Here is a 21,803-nt window from a genome sequence, read left to right as displayed (position 1 = left end):
CTATTTTTCTTGCCTCATATACCTATTTTGAGATTTCCTATTCCTACTTTGGACCCAAAGTGTGCTTCTCAGCGTGTCTCTGTTCCCATTACACATGAATTAAGAACAAGTTTTTATGTGTATCCATAATGCTTATTTTCCTAGCAAGACCTATTTTGTTGACTCTTTCTAGTTCACCAATAGATGGTGTAGAAAGTGCCGATAATTCTTTAAAGATTCATTCAGATCTTAGCTTTATTGTAGATTAAATCTGGCCTAGAATATATTACATAATATGAAAGCAGCTTTATAATTGGTAAATAAAATTAAAATACATTCAAGTGCCTTCACTAAACAAGGCATTTGACAAAAAGACTTCCTTTTACCTCAGTCATTCCTCTGTGCTCTAGCATTAAAGAATTTTTTTTTGGAATATACTATTTACACAGCTGTTTGGTAGGAGGAAGTGGGGGTGTTTTTGGTAAAACACATAAGTTTTGCATGCAAAGATTACTATTTTTGTTGTGCATTAATATTCAGTTTTGTTAAAGTGAATCAAGAAGAAACAAGTGTTGTGATGAACAGATTCTTGACAGTTATCAATTCACTGACAGTGATTTCATGACTAAATGTCCTTGTCTTAGTATATAGCCTGCAGAATTAGTGGCAATGTGTATGTCTCGGAAAATAAAATGAAATCCAGTATGATGCAGGGATTTTTTTTCTTTTCCTTTCCACTATTAAGTTGTTATGCTTTATTATTCCTGAATCTCTCTATCAGGAAATGTGAAATTAGATTTGTTTGGATTTATCTACTTGGCATTCTTAAGCTTTGTGACATGGGAACTACAAGTTGAATGTAAATGTTACTTGAGTTCATTTAATTCTTCAGTAACGTAGTCTTCAGTGTATAAAAGAACCAGGCTTGCAGAACAGAGTTCAGAGGGAGTGAATAATAAAATATGCTTTCTCTTTAGAGGTGAAATGAATAACCACTGTATAGTTTAGTAATTGTAACTGTCTTGCTTTTACCTGCATCTCTTCTCTCTGTATTCTGTCAAGGATTGCCTTTCTCTGAGAGAGCACTTTTCACAGTTGATCACTGAATGGGGATCTTAAAACGCCACCGGAATCTGGGCATTATGGAAACAGTCCTAGAAATATTATGACTTCAGCATTTAAGCTAGCTTTTACAATATTTCTTTTTTCTGTATCTTTTTCTTTTTTCACCCCTTCTTCTCCCCAAATTTTAAACTATTTGGTAAACATAAGCTTGAAAGCTCAATTATAGCAGAAATGTTGTTAGGTTCTTATATTTCCTCAAAGACTGAAAAGTGAGGGCAGACTCAAAGTGAAAAAGCAGGCTCTACCATGGGTGCTCCTTGCTGTCCTGTGCTTAAGGGTGAGGGAGGAGGAACCTTTCCAAACTTTCTCCACGTCAGAATGGAGTTCAGTCATAATCACACAGAATCATAGAATGTTTTAGGTTGGAAGGGACCTTAATGATCATCTAGTTCCAACCCCCTTGCCATGGACAGGGACGCCTCTCTGTAGACATTACCACATTCAAACAGGTCCAAAAAACCCCACCTGGTAGGGGCATATGGTGAGGTAGAGGGATATTTGGTGTAGTGTGCTTCCATTTTGTTGGAGAGAGGTTACAACATGTTCCAAGCATCAAAAGAAGCTCTGAGCTGGTGCCACCCCTCCTCTTGATCTCCAGTTGTGGGCATATGAGGTTGACAAGGGACTAAGTGCTACATTGACCCTTCCTGAGGTTAGAAGAGCTGAACGATTGACTTGAATTATTGATGGGTAAGGTCTCCATGCCGCTTATGCCAACTCTGTGAATCTCTGACCTGTGTGGACATCTTGTTCTGCTGTGTCCCTGGTGCCTATTGCAGGAAATTAGAGGTTGGTGGGTGGGAAGAGCTGGTGCAAAGGGAGCTTTCCTGTGAGCAGAGGGGTCTTCAAAGATTTCTTCCTTGTTCATTTGCAATCAAAAGCCTTACAAAATGCTCGGACTGAGGGCAGAGAAGACCTCTTAGCAGGGACAGGGGTATCCACTCCAAACTGACGGAGGTAGACTAATACCGTTTGGCTAGAGGAAGGTTATGTTGATTCATGGTATAAGCAAAAGGATTTCAGTCTCTTCAGAGAAAGAAAAGCCAAAAGATTTTCAAAACAAGAATGGGCTTTCCAGCCTGAGCCTCTTCTGCAGACAGTCTGAAAGTACTACTGTGCCTGTCGTTTTTAATTTTTTTGGTCAGATTATTTATGATAACTTGCAATGCAATAGCACTAATAAGCCATGATTAGCAATGATGTCCCTTCCCATTGCACACAAGAATGTCTGTGCTGTGAAGAGTTAGGTCTTTCTGCTGCTGAAAGTTGTTGGAGCTCTCCCCCTCCTCCTGCTCTCCTTGAGCAGGGCACCAGGAGTGATGTTTGCCCCTATTGTAAATAATAATAGACCTGGTGGGAATTGAACCTGCCTTTGCTTTCTCTTGAAAAAGGAAATAACATTTTACTGAAGTCCGTTTCTCCTGGCTGCTTGGAAGAGAGGCCAGGTTGCTCGTGCTTGTGGTTGTTCATGCTTCAGTCTCTTCTGCTGCTTACAGCTTGAGCTTGCTGTTTGTTTTGCACATTCTGCTGCTCTCCCGGTGCCTTGTTAAACATTTTATACCAGACGGTTGAATAAGCAGTTGATGTCTGTCCTTTTCACCTAGCCAGATATGGCTCTAAATAAAATACCTGCTCTGAAATAAAAGAAAATTGGGAACTAGAAAACAAGTCAGTCTTTCAACTGAGCAACAAACCATGATCATATGCTTGAGGACAAATTTTAACCCCAGTCTTGAACCACAATTCATCTGTATTTTGACATGCTTCTGGCACAGAAAGGCCAAGGAACAGCAAATATAGCTTCTGAAAGAGTGTTTTTCTGCTAGGACGCCTGTACAGTTCTCCAGGCTGTGACCTGAGGATCCCAGACCCATCACAGCTCCTGATTGCTGGACTAGTAATTTCACACAACTAGAACAGACTTAAAGGTTTTCCTTATGCTATTTTTTTCCTTTAATTCAGAAACACTCAATTACCATTTTTCAATGGCATTTTTAAAACAGGGTCTTAAGCACTTTTTTTAAAATATATAAACTAAAAATTTTGCTTTTATGGCATTGTAACTTCAAATAAGCCAGTCTATGCATTTTGCAGTCAGGGTAAAATATAGATATCAAGACTGAGTTGCAGGCTTAAGGACATAAAAATGCCAGTAATTCTGTTGATTGTGAACTCAGAAAGTCTATTGTAATTGCCTCAATAGATCTTTTATATAATGCAGTTCACGGGATTTCCTTTAAATAATACTTTTTTGAAATAGACTCTCAGACTCTCTCTTTTAGGGGAGGAAAGTCTCATTAGGATTTAAAAAACACAGTCATTTTAATAAAAACTGTCCCTTTATCATTGTGTTCCTAATTCACACTGAGCCACATACTTAATAGCAGTTTACTTTAGTGCCATTTCAATCCCCAGTAAAACTTTTTGATAATCATATTGCAACAACATAAGTAATACCTAATGTCTTTATGGGACTTTGTGCTAATTAAGCTGAAATTACTTCTTATTTCCTAATGTAGTGGTTTGTTAGTGTGCAAGCAGATAGTTGTTACTGTCTCTCTTACTATCTTTCTGTGTACTTGGATTTCTTGAGGATGACTTTGTTTGGAGTAAGAAACTTTTTACTTGTAAGAAAAACAGAGCAAGACACAAATCACTTAGAGAGTTCCTGACAATACTCACAGATATTTTATACTGACAAATGTGAAATCATTAAATTTACCATACAGTATGCAATTGTAGGCAGGAGACAGTGTGCTGGCTTATTGGTTGATGGATTTTCTGTCTTTGTTTTGTTTTTTGTTTTCACCCGTTATGGAATTGATACTGTATCCAGGACCACAGTGAAGTAGCACAAATAAAAATTCAATGTTTTCCAAATAAAATAGTCTTTAATTGTTTTTCTCAGTAAGGACGTCTTCCACCTCCACACTAATAAGCATTCTTCTGTGCTTCAACTAGCTACCCACTCACTTTCTCTCTTTAAAGACATCGTCTGTCCCAATTACCATTGAGAATTTTCAGTCTCTCATTAAATTTGGAGCAGTAGGCAATTTAATCAGGTGGTGATCAGTGTAACATTACAGAAAATGACCTTTAGAAAGTGTGTCTTACAAATTTGGACACTGTTTTATCAATCTTAGTGTTTAGTTGGTTCACAGTTCTCTTTGGAAAAAAAGGTGACTTGTAGACAGCACTGGAATATGCAAAAATAATAAAATCTCTCTTTAGATTATTTGTCTTAAGTGTCATCTCTTGCACATCAAACAGATATGAAATTTTGTTCCTGCCTGCAAAAGCCCTGCTTTTACAGTTTTAAATCAAACATGGAGCTGACTGAGGGTGCAGGACATTGGCTACAGCATCATTCCTCAGACAAAAGCCACATTTTGGCTTTTTTATTTTTCCTCCTAATCAGAGTATCATCTCCTATCGCTTGCAAAGAAGGAACCCTCTTGCAGATGGAGGTTTTATGGTACGAGTTGTGACTCACAGCGTCCCCGTGGGCTGTGGGAGCGGAGCTGGGGCGCCCGTGGGAGCTGCAGAGAGCAGAGGGTGGTTCTGCAGCTGTGGGGCTTGGTGGGCTCTGCCCCACGGCCAGGGACATGGTGGTCCCAGGGGCTTCTAGGGAGCCCCTTTCCAGAAATCCCTGAAGACCGAAGGCATCGCCCTGTCAAAAAGCGTGCATAAACTAGGGCCAATAGATAGAATAGGAAAGCTGCCAGACCAAAATGTGTTTTCTGCTGGTGTAGGGGGTTTTGGCATAGCATGATTGTAATGATGTATGCTGAGCCCTGACTGTTTTCTGTGTTTGCTAGGAGTTGGTAAATTATAACTACCCTGATAGAAATAAGCCATTGTAAACTTAGTTTTTAGTTTAGAAAATTTAATTGCATAGTACAACCATCATCCAAAGCAACCATCTTTCCATTCTTGTGTTTAGATCATAATTCAGATTTATTTTTTTTCTCTCCCTGTTCCTGAGCATACAAGCACATGTAGTCCTTAAAAACCCAGAAATGTGCAGTCTGACTCTTAGACTCAAAATCCTAAACCAGCTCAGATGTGGTGTTACTGTCATAGCAGTTCTGCTTCAATTTTGTTGATGAAATCTGAATCGGTTCCTTGCAGGAAAAGAATACTAGTTTCGTGAAATCAGAATTAGCAAAGATGCACCAATTTCTTACCTCTGTGAATTAAGGAAATCAACAAAAAACATCATGCCAAAATTTAGCATCCCAGTTCTACCTTTATGTACTTCCCAAGTACACATCCAGGAAGAAAATTTGACATTGAAGCAGTATTTAATACTCTTTCTTTGACAGTTACTGAATAACAAAAATTTCAGCAAAACGAACCTCAGGAGAGAGGCCAAACTCAAAAGCAACTAAGTGGACGTTAAAAACCAAAAGAGAGATTTTTCAGTGGCTATTTACCTAAAGAGAAGTGGGTTACCTGCACTGTCTTCTGGATTGAAAATCACTTTTTCAAAATATGAAACCAGAACATGAAAATACTAGCCACCGATACTCACACAATACTGTAATTTCTTGAATATTTTAGGATCCTGCTTTGAGCTGTTGTCTCTAAGCAACACATCAGTCAGTGTTGTACTGTTTCATATGACTATAAAATATATACCTTTTTTTCACCTAAATAATGAAGTTGCTAAAACCTTTGAAGACACCTATGTTAAACGATGGATTAGTTGGTAAAAGCCAGAAGATCAATATCCGATTGTTTTGACTCCTCACTGAGACTCAGCTGGGAATGCTGCTCATCAAAAACTCAAACTGAAATGGGAAAAAAGGTAAGATTAAGGAACAATATGCTTTTAATATCTTACAGCACTTAAACTTATCAATAAGCTTTTTCCAAAAGATATTGTGTTCACTAGAGCATGATTTTAAGGATGTACATTTATCCTTATTCATAGAATTAGAATTGCCTAGGTTGGAAGGGACCTTTCAGATCATCTAGTCTCTATTCAGAGATGTGAATTACTGAGTGCATAACAAGAGATGAATTGAAGAAAGGTCTGGAGGGAATTTTACAGATGTCCTAGTCATGAGAAACTTTGCAAAAAGCTTGTGAAGCTGCCCACAGATTGGAAGCCGTGAGAAATCTGAAATGCCATGGATGACTATGACGCTACTTAAAATTGCTGAGGTTAATGGACTGCATGGTAGGTATTATGAATGTCAGTTATAACTGCACTGCTTTTACAGAACAGAGTTTTCCTCTTCTAATAATGTTAATTATGAAGCATATGTATTCTGAGACAACATAATGGATGCTATTATTCCATTTGTGAAAACACTTGGTGTTTATCAGTGCTGTTGAGGGACAGAATACTGCATAATTCTGCTGTACTTAATTTTATATTGTACATAGTACGATGTTACTTCAAATACACTTTCTTAGCGTTCCGGTAGAATATCACAGTTTTCTTCTTCACATAGAACATACCATAAAAAGCTGTTCCCACATTTATTGTAGTCAAGGAGGCAAAGCGCACCTCATCCAATACCTTAATTATTTTAGAAAATGAGTGAAGGCTTTCTTCAGCCTAGTGTGTATTCTTTCTGAAGAAAATCAGTCTGATCTTCAATATCTGAAAGTTTCTCATTGGTGTTTTTATCCAAAAGGTCTTCTGTCTTTTATCTACTGCAGAACTGATTTGGACTAAATCAAGACATAAGCAAACTTACCAAATATCATGAAGTTAGTGGCATGGGCATAAGAGCTGGTAGATGGCAACAGCTACGGAGAGTAGAGTTCTATGGTCAAAACAGTCTTAATTCCTGCCTCTTCCTTTCTTTTTCCTCTGGGAAATGCAGATGACAACCTTTCAGTTTTGTCCTGGATATGCAAATATGTATGTCTTAATAAAGGCCACTGAAAATGTATATTTCTGATTTTTTGTTTTTGTGGTCATAAGCAAATGGAGCCAGCAGACAAAGACCACTTTCACTGACATATGTCACAAAGTGCTTTCTACAGAATGATAAGATTTCCTCAAATATTTATTGCCTCTATGCAGAGAGACTTTAAGATTTGAGTTATTCCTAGAATTTTACTGGTGCCCCTTACCCCCATACGGTTGATGCTGATTGTGTAGGATGTCCTCCCATCCCCCATGACCCACTTTCCACTGACTGAAATGTTTGGGTTTGGGAAGGATTTTTCATTTACTGTATGACAGCAAAATTTAGAAGATAATAGAGATTGACTACACCTCACTATTTCAGGAGCTTGTGATCCCTTTTTCTGTAACGTGTAAATTCTACCAGATTCTAGCAGGTTCAAAGCTTAAGCAATGTACAAATTCTAAAAGTTTTGTCATTTGAGCTGCATCTAGCCATTTCTGAAATATTGCCAATAAAACATCCCCTGCCTCTACCTTACAAGCAAGAAGCATTGATTTGGAGACAAGTGCTTGAAGATGTGTGTTCTACTGTTCATTGCTCTGAGGTACTAAATTACAGAAACTCCTATAATGTTCCTCTCCCTCATGCCCATCCCTAACAAATAGTTTTATAGAAGGCTTAAATTAATAATATTACAACAATAAAATTCACAGCTACTGTTCAGCTCTTTACTCGGTTGTCATCTGGCCTGTGAGTACTTTCAGCCTGGATAAAGGATAACATTCTCTCCCCACACTGGTGTGACAAAAAGGGCACGGCAGTTACATATGTTAACAGCTTGGTTTAAAGACATACCTCACAAAAATGGTGGATATAGAAAAAGAGATATTATTGTTAGAAAATAATAGTTCAGGAAAAAATGTGGAAGCTGTTGATGTTAAGTGTGCCTAAAGCACTGCAACTGGGAAAGAACCTCGTTGGGCGCTCCATATGCTTGATCTTGGCGAATGTGTGGTTTTGGCTTCCTTTGAATGGTCTGTCTGCAAAGGAAAAAAAACAACCAAAATATGAGGTTTTTTTCCTGAACTGAGAAATATCTTTGAGCCTTTTACACACACACCTTTTGAAAGTGTCTTTTTAATCCACAATTCTAATTTGGCTTGGACTCAGTTTTCTGTGATGCATCTTTGAAGTTGTTTTGAGTTAGAAATATACATATGTTTAGCTTAGTACTGGCCGGAAATTATCTTATTGCTGGTGGTCTCTGTAAGATGAATCTAGTCCCTGAAAAATGCCATTGAAATCTATTCTAAGAGAGAAATCTATTCAGTTTGATTCTTTAAAAAAAATATCATTTTCTGAGCCCAGTAAGGCTTGTCTTGCCACCTCATTTAGAAGGGTGGCCCCATTAACCCTCATGATGTGGGATGAAGGAGCGAAGGCCACTGCTGCTGTCAGTGCTCTTTTTGATAGAAGAGCAGGAAGAGCCTGGAAAGTGCAGGTTTAGTTTCCCTTTCATTATTATTTTAAGTAGGTGTGCTCTGTAATGGGGCTCTATAGGGGAAAACAAGTTGCCTTCCTGAATCCCCTTAGCCCAGGGCTCTTGCATTGATTGCTGCTGCAGATCCCCACCTGGACCGGGGCACCACCCTGCCTGCCCCGGGGCTCTGTGGCTGCTATGAACAATGCTTAGAATAGAATAGAAGACTATTTCAGTTGGAAGGGACCTACAATGATCATCTAGTCCAACTATCTGACCAATTCAGGATTGACCGAAAGTTAAAGCGTGTTATTAAGGGCAAGCTTGTTACTAAGGACCTGCATACTTACATACACTTAACCTGTATGTGTACCTCTTGAACTCCTCAAAGCCAAACAGAGTATGACTACATGTCATCTTTGGATGAAAGGGCAATTATAAAAGTGTGGGAATAACAAAGTGGTTACCAGAACTCTGTGCTGTAAAATGTGTGATCGAAATGGTCATAGGTAACCATTCTTTTCCCTCCCTGTTGGCTGTATTGCACGTGTTGTCACTGCAACTCAGATTCAGAGACTGTTATGCACTGAATGTTTCACAGTCACACTAGCGTTGTCACTAACTGATGAACCCTGAAACTTTTATGAGGTTGCCTGTATCACCAAATTCAAGAAGGCTATGCTCGGCCCAGACAGGTTTGGTGTTTAGACCGATGTTAGGGAAAATCCCATCAAACAAGGTAATCCTGCTGTCTCGTGCTAAGCAGGAGAAACCATTAATGTTCAATGTGAAAATTCAGAAATGAGCTACTTGTTATCAAATGTAGAAGCATACCTATTCATTTAGTAGTTTTGAATGCTAGGAAGTTAAATGGTAGGGAAAAGATTAAGTTCTTATTGTTATCAGCACGCAAAGTATAATGTAATATGCCACTAATTTACCTCATTCACTGGGTTTTAAAGGTTTCTATCTTAAAAGCCAGTGACGCGAGACTTGTTTTCTGTGCTACCTTTTGTGGAACAGTTAGCCTAAGGAGCTGTAGGGCTCTGGATCATAAGAAAATTACAGAGCTCCTTCTAGTAGCTGGAAAGTCTGTCATTTTCTTCAGTGTTTATCTCACAAATCTCTATCTCAGTTCTGTACTGAATTGATACAAAGTTACCCAGGAGGCAGGAACAGGGGCTCCCAATTGGCAGCTGGTTCCCTGGCATCTGTTTTGGATCAAGAGGCTATGGCATTTGACTCCATAGTTCTTGGAAATACATGGCCTCTCCAAGCATCCAGCTCCCTTCTTATGAAATAACAATAAAAATAATATATTCACAAAGATATTTTAGGGGTTAAGTAGTTAATGTTTTGAGTAGCTTAATACAGAAGCACTTTGTATGATTAAGCACTACTTTAAGTAATTAGTTTAGGAATTTGATAATGCTCTTTGTGGGCTCCTGCTGGGGTTCATTTAAAAAAATACTGTTTGGTCTTCCCATGGGAGTGCAAAGGACAGTATGCCCAGAACACAGCCATAGCCCGTGTCTCAGTCCCTCCAAATGAGACAGGACTCATTAGCTATTAGAGAAGTTAAGTTTCTTTGTATGTAAAAATGTTGGAATCCAGAGGAAGCATTGATGCGGTTTGGCAGGACTGTGTACATGACTGTCCATGATGTAATAGCAGCTGCCTGTTTTCCTAGCACTCCTCCTGATCCTTGGGACTAATAGACCAGATACCTGTCTTAAATACCACACAACCTGTCTGTGGGCCTTGTCTGCCTAGACTTCAGTAAAGCCTTTGACACTGTTTCCCACAGCACTCTCCTGGAGAAACTGGCTGCCCATGGCTTGCGTGGCCAGTTGGTGGCCAGTCACAGGTCGTGTGCCCAAAGGCTCAGTATTGGGGCCGGTTCTTCTTAATATCTTTATCAACAGCCTGGATGAGGGGACAGAGTGCACCCTCAATCAGTTTGCAGATGACACCAAGTTGAGTGGGAGTGTTGATCTGCTTGAGGATAGGAAGGCTCTATAGAGGGATCTGGAAAGACTGGATCAACAGGCGAGGCCAGTGGTGTGAGGTTCAAGAAGGCCAAGTGCCAGGTCCTGCACTTGGGTCACAACAGCCCCATGCAGCGCTACAGGCTGGGGAAGAGTGCCTGCAGAGCTGCTCAGCAGAAAAGGACCTGGGGGTGTTGATCAACATCCATCTGAATATGAGCTAGCAGTGTGCCCAGGTGGCCAAGAAGTCTTCCTGGCTTGTATAGAAATAGTGTGGCCACCAGGACTAGGGAAGAGATCATCCCTCTGTACTCGGCACTGGTGAGGCCCCACCTTGAGTACTGTTTCCGGTTTTGGGCCCCTCACTACAAGAAAGACATTGAGGTGCTGGAGTGAGTCCAGAGAAGGGCAATGAAGCTGGTGAAGGGTTCAGAGCACAAGTTTTGTGGAGCAGCTGAGGGAGCTGGGGTTGTTTGGCCTGGAGAAAAGGAGGCTGAGGGGAGACCTTATTGCTCCCTACAACTACCTGAAAGGAGCGTGTAGAAGAGGTGGAGGCCAGTCTCTTCTCCCAAGTAGCAGGTGACAACATCCATCTGAATATGAGCTAGCAGTGTGCCCAGGTGGCCAAGAAGTCTTCCTGGCTTGTATAGAAATAGTGTGGCCACCAGGACTAGGGAAGAGATCATCCCTCTGTACTCGGCACTGGTGAGGCCCCACCTTGAGTACTGTTTCCGGTTTTGGGCCCCTCACTACAAGAAAGACATTGAGGTGCTGGAGTGAGTCCAGAGAAGGGCAATGAAGCTGGTGAAGGGTTCAGAGCACAAGTTTTGTGGAGCAGCTGAGGGAGCTGGGGTTGTTTGGCCTGGAGAAAAGGAGGCTGAGGGGAGACCTTATTGCTCCCTACAACTACCTGAAAGGAGCGTGTAGAAGAGGTGGAGGCCAGTCTCTTCTCCCAAGTAGCAGGTGACAAGACAAGAGGAAACAGCCTCAAGTTGTTCCAGGGGAGGTTTGGATTGGATATTAGGAAGAATTTCTTGACCAAAAGGGTTGTCAACATTGGAACAGGCTGCCCATGTAAGGGGAAGTGGTGGAATCATCATCTCTGGAGGTTATATAAAAGAGGTGTAGATGTGGTGCTGAGGGACATGGCAGTGTTAGGTTTATAGTTGGACTCAATTATCTTAAAGGTCTTTTCCAACATACACAATTCTGTGTTTCTATGATTAAAGTATATCTTCTATAATTCTTGGTATATAATATGCTAAAATAAAGTTGGGGGGGATTCTACCAGGTCTTCCCAACTGGCTCTTTGTAGCCAGCTGTGTGTCCCCTTTGGGCTACTTGGGAGATGTCAAAAGGACACGGTGAGTGTCAGGTCCAATACCTAAATTCCCATCTAACTGCAGAAATAAAAATAGTTGTATGTGGTGGTGCAAGTTTGTACACCTACACGATAAAGGCATCATTTTCCAATCTTCTCTTCCTGATGAATATTGCAGAGAAGACTATTTAGAAATGCAGTGCTGACTATGATGGGTATAATGGCTAGTAAGAATACCAAGAGCAAGTATGGATGACTGTCCTTTTACATTTCAGGAGTAAAGAGAACTCTGATAAATATATATGTTCTTCAATAAATGAAGGATAGAATTGCAGTCTCTTTTATGATAAATTCAAATAATCCGTGTTCATGCCAAGCTCATATTTCGGAGGCAGCGCTCTTCAATTACAGGTACAAATGTACGTTTGGGTAGGAAAAGTAGACAGTAAAGTCTAATTTTTGTGAGAAAATACTGTCTGTTCTGGTTTTTCTACACCTTAAAGAGAAAAGGGAAGAGAGATTATTTGTCGATACAGTGCACGTGTATCTCTTCTTCCAAACTGATAAGCTTAGCCTCTCCAAGCATCCAGCTCCCTTCTTATGAAATAACAATAAAAATAATATATTCACAAAGATATTTTAGGGGTTAAGTAGTTAATGTTTTGAGTAGCTTAATACAGAAGCACTTTGTATGATTAAGCACTACTTTAAGTAATTAGTTTAGGAATTTGATAATGCTCTTTGTGGGCTCCTGCTGGGGTTCATTTAAAAAAATACTGTTTGGTCTTCCCATGGGAGTGCAAAGGACAGTATGCCCAGAACACAGCCATAGCCCGTGTCTCAGTCCCTCCAAATGAGACAGGACTCATTAGCTATTAGAGAAGTTAAGTTTCTTTGTATGTAAAAATGTTGGAATCCAGAGGAAGCATTGATGCGGTTTGGCAGGACTGTGTACATGACTGTCCATGATGTAATAGCAGCTGCCTGTTTTCCTAGCACTCCTCCTGATCCTTGGGACTAATAGACCAGATACCTGTCTTAAATACCACACAACCTGTCTGTGGGCCTTGTCTGCCTAGACTTCAGTAAAGCCTTTGACACTGTTTCCCACAGCACTCTCCTGGAGAAACTGGCTGCCCATGGCTTGCGTGGCCAGTTGGTGGCCAGTCACAGGTCGTGTGCCCAAAGGCTCAGTATTGGGGCCGGTTCTTCTTAATATCTTTATCAACAGCCTGGATGAGGGGACAGAGTGCACCCTCAATCAGTTTGCAGATGACACCAAGTTGAGTGGGAGTGTTGATCTGCTTGAGGATAGGAAGGCTCTATAGAGGGATCTGGAAAGACTGGATCAACAGGCGAGGCCAGTGGTGTGAGGTTCAAGAAGGCCAAGTGCCAGGTCCTGCACTTGGGTCACAACAGCCCCATGCAGCGCTACAGGCTGGGGAAGAGTGCCTGCAGAGCTGCTCAGCAGAAAAGGACCTGGGGGTGTTGATCAACATCCATCTGAATATGAGCTAGCAGTGTGCCCAGGTGGCCAAGAAGTCTTCCTGGCTTGTATAGAAATAGTGTGGCCACCAGGACTAGGGAAGAGATCATCCCTCTGTACTCGGCACTGGTGAGGCCCCACCTTGAGTACTGTTTCCGGTTTTGGGCCCCTCACTACAAGAAAGACATTGAGGTGCTGGAGTGAGTCCAGAGAAGGGCAATGAAGCTGGTGAAGGGTTCAGAGCACAAGTTTTGTGGAGCAGCTGAGGGAGCTGGGGTTGTTTGGCCTGGAGAAAAGGAGGCTGAGGGGAGACCTTATTGCTCCCTACAACTACCTGAAAGGAGCGTGTAGAAGAGGTGGAGGCCAGTCTCTTCTCCCAAGTAGCAGGTGACAAGACAAGAGGAAACAGCCTCAAGTTGTTCCAGGGGAGGTTTGGATTGGATATTAGGAAGAATTTCTTGACCAAAAGGGTTGTCAACATTGGAACAGGCTGCCCATGTAAGGGGAAGTGGTGGAATCATCATCTCTGGAGGTTATATAAAAGAGGTGTAGATGTGGTGCTGAGGGACATGGCAGTGTTAGGTTTATAGTTGGACTCAATTATCTTAAAGGTCTTTTCCAACATACACAATTCTGTGTTTCTATGATTAAAGTATATCTTCTATAATTCTTGGTATATAATATGCTAAAATAAAGTTGGGGGGGATTCTACCAGGTCTTCCCAACTGGCTCTTTGTAGCCAGCTGTGTGTCCCCTTTGGGCTACTTGGGAGATGTCAAAAGGACACGGTGAGTGTCAGGTCCAATACCTAAATTCCCATCTAACTGCAGAAATAAAAATAGTTGTATGTGGTGGTGCAAGTTTGTACACCTACACGATAAAGGCATCATTTTCCAATCTTCTCTTCCTGATGAATATTGCAGAGAAGACTATTTAGAAATGCAGTGCTGACTATGATGGGTATAATGGCTAGTAAGAATACCAAGAGCAAGTATGGATGACTGTCCTTTTACATTTCAGGAGTAAAGAGAACTCTGATAAATATATATGTTCTTCAATAAATGAAGGATAGAATTGCAGTCTCTTTTATGATAAATTCAAATAATCCGTGTTCATGCCAAGCTCATATTTCGGAGGCAGCGCTCTTCAATTACAGGTACAAATGTACGTTTGGGTAGGAAAAGTAGACAGTAAAGTCTAATTTTTGTGAGAAAATACTGTCTGTTCTGGTTTTTCTACACCTTAAAGAGAAAAGGGAAGAGAGATTATTTGTCGATACAGTGCACGTGTATCTCTTCTTCCAAACTGATAAGCTTTTGCAATGTATTATTGCTTTGCATCTTAAGGGTACCACGGTTACAAATGCCTCAAGTATTTCAGGAATTTTAGCCATGGAGACAGTTCCCTAATATCTGAAAATCACTACTGTCTGACTGCAGGTGGATAGTCACCTCCGAGCCTTGGATTTAGCCTGTTCATCTGTGCAAATGCTTAAATTCAGCTCTACTTTTAACTTTTCTGCTCTTCACATCAGTTCACTTGTGCTCATCTTTAATTGTTAGCTCTCTGCCTGGTGGCTAGCATGATGGAGCCTGATTCCAGATTGTGGCTTCTAGATGCTATGGAAACAGAAATAAATATTTTTACCTTCTTTTTTTTTTGTATTTCATATTATGTAAGTGTGCTAGTAACAATGCATGGCACCGGGAATGCAGTAATTGAATGTGCTGTGCAGAGCTTACTCTTTGTTGCTTAGCAATTAAATGTATGCACGTAGCAGCAGCACTGACAAAAATGCTAATAAAAGGTGACAAGTTATATCTCCAGAAAAAATTACACAATTAAGAAAAAAATCTCTGACAAGATACAGGAGCAGCAGCAAATGGTACATACTGATAGATCTTGTCCCTCCTGAAGGCAAGATCTTCAGGTACTGGCCACTAGAGGGGCTGAGATGATGGGAATAGAAGGTATCCACATTTATAGCATGGGCTACAGACACACAGTTGTGCAAACATCATGGTAAGGCTTTTTGTTGTTGATGTTGTTGTTTCTTTATTATTTGTACATATTTTTCTCTGTAAAGTGTCTAAAAACCTGTTCTGTTTTCTTTGTTTCATTTTTCTTCTTGGTGTTCAGGTTTGCAGATTTTTCACAGCATCTCTTTCAATCGAATTTCTGACTTTCCTAGCAGATCCTTGTTTCACAGTATAAGGTTTTATTTATATAACATTATAACATGATGCAACCTATCGTGTTAACATAAATAGATTTCTCTATAAAATTGCTTCTTTAGGAATACCAAACTGCTGCTTTTTTTTTTTTAATTCAGAGCAAACATGAAGCAGAGGAACTGCATTGTAGGCTGCGATTCACAAAAAAAAAGCCTAGCATTTAAAGACTCCTTTCGTTCTTTGTATGTTTAACCTTTCGCTCCTTCTCTCTCATCTTTAGTCTTCTTCTAAAATCTCTGTCACTTGCGTTGTGCTGAGGAAGTGCACTGCTTCTTGGACTGGTTAATACTTATTAAAACACTTGCCTTGCTCTGGGTAAACATAGATCGTCAGGTTTATTCTAGAGCTTTTTCAAAACCAGCTTGACACATTGTTGCATGAAATTCTTTTCTCTACATTAAGAGAATAATTTACAGGCTGGAAGTAATTACTTTTAAGTCGTCTATTAATGTCTGCGGTATTTAGCAAGTATTTCTAGTTATGTGCAGGATTTCAGTACTTTTTCTTCTAGCAATTCTTTTTTTTTTTTTTTTTAGAGCTTTCCCTCATTAGATTTCTGCTCACCAAAGTGCTGATTCTGCACTTGACAGTCTGCCTGCATAGTGAATTGCAGGATCCGGGCCCAATTTTGATCTATTTATATTACAGTCCATTTCATTTTAACTGAATGCAAGTACTAATTTGGCCATACTTGCTTTCAGCATTATCTCAGGTTGTGCCAAATCATCAGACAGTCCATTTGGAGTTTGGCGGGCTTTGCTGAAACTCCTGCATTTTTGGTCAAGTGCTATTGAAAAATGCTGCTATTTATCAAACAAAAGTAGCCTAACTCTTGGCTTGATTCGAGAATCCCCGTTCCCTATCCCGTGCCTTAGCAAATAAGATGGACCCTAAATCAGTGCAGATCAGATTGTATTCTGTGTAAATAAAATGAATCAAGCTTCTTCTAATTCATGTACTATACTTCTTAAGAAATAAATAAAACATACTGTAAAAATAATGATGGGATATTACTCATCTTCTCTTCCCTGACTTCTTTATGAGTGTATTGATAGAAGAGGAATTGAGATACCTCTGCACACAGAGCAATACTGTCATATGATGCAAGCAGCAAAAGGCAATTCTGAGAATTTTTTGACCTAGTCCACCTTATGTTCACTTCACTTGTTATGTTTTTTTTACAAAAAGGAGTTTTTAGCAAGAGTTAAGCAGCCAGGAATTATACCATACAGATGAAACTTTATCTCAACCCTAAGCCACTGAGGGTAAGGAAATGACAGTGCAGGATAGAAAAGAATAGAAGAGCAACAGATGTGTTAAAATTGCTTGTGTGTATTTTGTTGTGATCTTTTTAATGCAATGGTTTACAACTTGTTCAGGACCCTGAATCAAACATCCGGAAGAGGAAAGACCTGAATCCACTGAGATGACATAAAATCAAATTTCCCTGATTTGTCTTTTCCCTCTTCCTCCTACACCAGTAACTGTTATCATGGCAAAATAAGCTTTGAGAGAACCAGTTTGATTTGTGAAATACTTTTCTCCAAATGCTGCATTTTGAAAGCTATTTTCAAATAAGCCTGTGCTATCCAGAAGTAATAAAAATATTTAATGCCCTAGAAATATTTTTTTTTTAACATATTTATGTATTCCTTCCTTCCCACATTACCTGCAACAACATGCAAACACGATGTGTGCATGTGTGTATATACGTATGTGTGCGTATATATGATGGAATGTGAAAAAGAAAATACTTTACAGAAATGTCTACTTAAATGTCTGCCTGGAAATGCATGCGGCATGATCTTTTTTAAGTAGCCTCCTCCTGGTAGTACCTTCACTCAGATTCTCACCATTCCCATGTAGTGTTCTGTAAATACCCTGTGAGAATGACTAGCAGGGAGGATGATCTTGCATAACAGGCAGCTGACTAATTTAGACCAGGAACATTGATCTACAATGACTGAAATAGTCTCAGTCTTGTTCCGATTTTGACGTTTGAAGTTTTGGGATTGGACTTGTGGATACTTCTGTGGTCCAGTTCCTGTTCATATATTGTATCATTTTTGAGGGAGAAAGGGATAAACCATTCCAAATATCACAGAAAGGGTAGGATTTTGTGTGTGGTGTGTTCCCGACACATACAGAAGACTATGTTAAATTTTTGTAAATGATTTCTACCCTATATCACTCCCTTAGCTATATACCATAATAGACCATCTTCTACATCTTTCTGAGCATGCTGTCTTGTCCTCTGTACTTTATTCACCTTTCTGAGCACTGTACCTTGACCTAAGCTGTTATTCTTTTTTATCCAATTAGTTTAATTCAGGTTTTCATAAAAAGACTGCCTCCAAAAAACTTATTGAAATAATGGAAGTCTGTTGTCCATCTCTCACCTTTATCTTCATCAGTTTTTGACCACCCAAAAGTAACAACTGGGACTGTGGGGTGTGCTTCAGGGGTACACTGATGGTGCCCCTTGTGTGGCCACCTAGCTCCCTGGTTTTTGAGTCATTGATTCAAATCGGTGCCGGACACTGCAAAGAGGCAGGACTTGCTCGAGGACTGGTTGGTTCTGGGTCTGAAGCCAAGGGATGAAGCTGAGCTTGCAAGGTGGGAATGCCTTTGAGCATAAGTGATTGCAAATCAGTAGAGTTGCTTGGAGGTCAGCTCTGGCAGTTTCATTTGATTGATACCCAGCTCTTACCGTAGGTGTTTTATATAGATTCAGTGCCATTGAGTAATATGGCGATGTATTTGCAAACAGATGTGAGAGTCCACTGGGCTCTTTCTTTGTCACCATTGAGCTTGCTGTTCATCCATGCTCTTGTACTTCTGTTAGAGCAGACATTAAAAAACTTTGAATGTGCTATTCTACATTTGCTACATAAATAGACATACATCTCACATTCTTTGCTACCATGAAAATATGACTCATCACTGCAACTAATTTTGTTGTGAATAGCAGAAAACTGGGTATGAATTCCTAAAGTAGATAGAAGTCAGGAAAGAAATGACTGTGTAGTTTGCTAGTTTTGTTCTAAGCAGTGAATCCTGTAAAAAGAACAATGCTTCATGAAATATATGCTTGTTAAAAAAAACCACCCAAACTTAGAACTGTAAAATGTGTTGCCTCTGCTTGTTTATCTAGCTTTGTATTCTTACTGCAAAAATATATATTAAATGAGAGAAATACAGAAAAAGTATAGGTTAGGAAATGAGTAACCAGTTGTGATTAAATTTTATATGAAAAGAAGCATTCATTTTTTTCTTTTTTTTTCCCCAAATATGTCTTGCTTACAGTAATCACCTTAGCAGTCTTAATCTTAAATTGATTCACGTTAACTGCTTATACCTAACTTGCAGAATGCATCATTATGGAAAAGGTAAACTTGAGTCAAAATTTTCTTCCTCGCTAACACCAGAAGAAAGTGATGGGTAAAATTTAGAACACTATTGTATAATAAATGAGTAATCTAAGAAAATTTAATGCATAGACAACAGTCTCTCCTTGCTGTGCTGTTGCTCAGATACACAGCTTGTCTGAATCTAAATACATTGATTTATAAAAAGTGCATATTTGGTGATACATACCCCGCAAGGCTGAAAAACAGTGAACAGGAAGAATAATATTGATATAACTGGTTGCCTATTTGAATAAGCCCTTCCAGGAGCACAGTAAGCTACAGTGGAGTTAAGTTTTTAAAATTACATTGTGATACATGTTTTAGTCTGTGACTGGGAGAAATGGGAGTGCAGAAACATCTACTCTGAGGCTTTTTCGGATTCCTGATCAGTTCAGAAGAGAAGCTCTTCTGTGGGAATAGCTTGGCATAGAGCCCACATCACAGCAATGGAGAGGATGAAGTTAGACTTGCATATCATTTTTAAAGTGTGTGATTTGGTGCTCTCAGGGTTGTCAAGCTCTTTGGTGTGTTGCTGAAAATATTAATCAATCGATAGAAAAGAGTAGCTTTTTCTGTGTTCAGTAGAGAAAGCCTTTGCAACAGAAAGGATTATAAGCATCCCCTTTGATAAACTTCGTATTAACTACTGATGTTTGTTACTGATGTGTGGGAATATAGATTAGAGGGAAATATCCTGGCGCCCTATTTCTTATGAGGCCCTAGTGGTAAGGAGTCCATGAAGCATTTGCCTTTGGGACCCATTCTCTTCACCAGAATGAGAGTAGCCTTCAATCTGTGGCATTTTATGGATGCCGCAAAATCGGTCTGGCAGGCTGGAAGTGCTGGAAACCATTCAAAAGAAGAGGCAGTTTTTGGGGAAAGCTTGGGTTTATTTTCAGCTGCTCAGACTTTGTAGAAGGTGAGGTGGCTGAGGCTTGAAGTTGGCCTCCCTGCTCCCGCTGGAAATCCCTGCGAAGGGGACAGCGGCTCGGAGTGCTATTTTGAGGATGTGCTGACCTGTGGATAAATAAAAGATATTAGGGTCACAGTTAGGCCATTTTAACCGTGGAGGGAATATTTGCCCTCTAGATGGAGCTGTCCACTTGTGTTACGGCAGAGGTGACTCCAAGCATGAAGACTACAAATGAAATCTTTCTCCTAGAAGCCCCTCCAGCAGCCCCCCGCAGCCAGCAGACGCCCGGCTCAAGCGTGGCAGTGGATAACAATTACAGACTCTCCTCTGCCCGTCTTACAGATGTGGGTATGGTAGAACAGGCTGGAGGGCAGATTTCCCTGGTTATAGCAAAGGCTTTTATCCCCGCCTCCATCCGTGATTGCTTTCTTGCAGGCTTTCTCTGCTCCCTCTTCTTATAAGCCACTTGCAGCTCACTTTGTCTCTTAGCATCTTCCAGGCCCACAGAAGTTACCGTTTTCTTAGTATCTTCATCGTCTCCTTAAATCTATCTGCCAGCTGTATTCTATATGGTAATAGCTTTTTTATAGCTGTGTTTTCTTTATACTGTGTACTCAATTGCTGTGATTGCGAATGTGCACTGTATTTCTCTGCGCTTTAGGTAAAGTGGGGGCATGTCTTTTATGCGTGTGTAGCTTTACTCAGAATGATTTCTAAAGCATAATGCATAGCTTTACAGGTCATTTGTTCCCTAACTTGGATTAATTTAATCTAAACAAGGTCTGTATCCGTCTTAAATATTGTCCCATCAGAAATTGTCTTGTTTATGGGTTACGATACTCTGCCCTATCTTGCAATGCTGCAGCTGAACCCCTATATGAAGCCATATTTAGGGCTGACTGCTCGGTTCCCAAGAAGCTGGGGCTGTGAATCTTCATTGTGCTGGGTATACGTGTTTCCAGACAGAAGAAAGTGTGTTTCTGTGCCAGCCAGCTTGTAACATATTTTAAGTAGCATGATGTGACATACTTAATAGTTAGTATACAGAGGTCACTTTATTTTTTTGGCATTTCTCCCAGGAAATAAGACAGGAGCACAAGTAAGTAGGCAAGAGTAACAGAAAACAGCTTAAAAGTCAGAGTAGCACTCCACCAGTAAATATCAGCCTTTTGGTGGACTCTTTTTCCACAGTTACCCAGTTCCCACTAAATTGCTATTCTTTTTTTGCTGAAACCTGGACACATATGCATTTAGTAAGACTTCATCAGAAGGAAAACCTTTTCACTTTCTCACACTGAAAAATTTTGAGCAGTGAATTGTTCAATATCATTCATACCACATTTTATATGACTTACATAGATGCTGATGACATTTGAGGGCATAAAGCAGTTGTTTTGCGACATGTTTGTCCTTAGAGACTGGGGATTTTAGGTAGTGGATTAAACAATTTTAAACCAACAGCTGAGCCTTCTGAAGTTCTAGGAAGTACTTTCTTCCTTCATTAATGTACCTAGCTGCTATAAATGGAAATTTCCCGTAAAAAAGTGACCACTGCTCATATATTGTTTTGTGGGATGTGTAATACATTGAGCAAAGTCTGTTAATGTGAAAATGAGGGATTACAGGAAAAGCTTTGTTTTTCAACAGGTTAAGAAAGTAAAAATATGACAGACAGTATTCTTAGTTCTTACAGGTTGGAAATCTGATGGGAATACGATCTACCAACTAAAAACCTCAAATCAAGTGAAATTTGCATATCTGTCTTTTAAAAGTCTTTATGATTCTGTGAAAGGTCTGTTTGTGACTTTTGGGGGTGTCGTTTAAGTACTTGGGGCTGGCAATGCTAGAAGAGATTATGTGCAATTGGGTGTCAAGGGGACTGTATATCCTGCCTCAGAGGCAGAAATAAGCCTCTTTACAAATTGCAGCTATAGTTCCGTGTAATTTCTGCTGAAGATTTCAAGTATTCTACCTGCATGTCCTGTTCCCAGTGGGCG

At 40.0% G+C, this 21,803-nt stretch overlaps 1 protein-coding gene across 4 annotated transcripts in view; it reads left to right on the top strand.

Annotated features, from left to right (window-relative positions):
• DLGAP2 (discs, large (Drosophila) homolog-associated protein 2) overlaps positions 1 to 21,803 on the top strand; it is a 409,096-nt gene that overhangs the window by 26,690 nt on the left and 360,603 nt on the right. The window contains exon 1 of one of the 4 annotated variants that reach the window (XM_014948951.1): positions 15,221 to 15,271. The exons of 2 other annotated variants lie outside the window; for them this stretch is intronic. The gene's annotated coding sequence lies outside the window, so the exon portion shown is untranslated. Of the gene's footprint in view, positions 1 to 15,220; positions 15,272 to 21,803 lie in introns of those variants that run through there. One more of the 4 variants, XM_014948952.1, reaches the window with a different exon arrangement.

The sequence above is a fragment of the Calidris pugnax genome, unplaced genomic scaffold (assembly GCF_001431845.1).
Source record: "Calidris pugnax isolate Ruff unplaced genomic scaffold, ASM143184v1 scaffold141, whole genome shotgun sequence".
NCBI classification, from domain to species: domain Eukaryota; kingdom Metazoa; phylum Chordata; class Aves; order Charadriiformes; family Scolopacidae; genus Calidris; species Calidris pugnax.
Note: the sequence above shows the minus strand (reverse complement) of the source record. Positions and strands in the feature narration are given on the sequence as shown.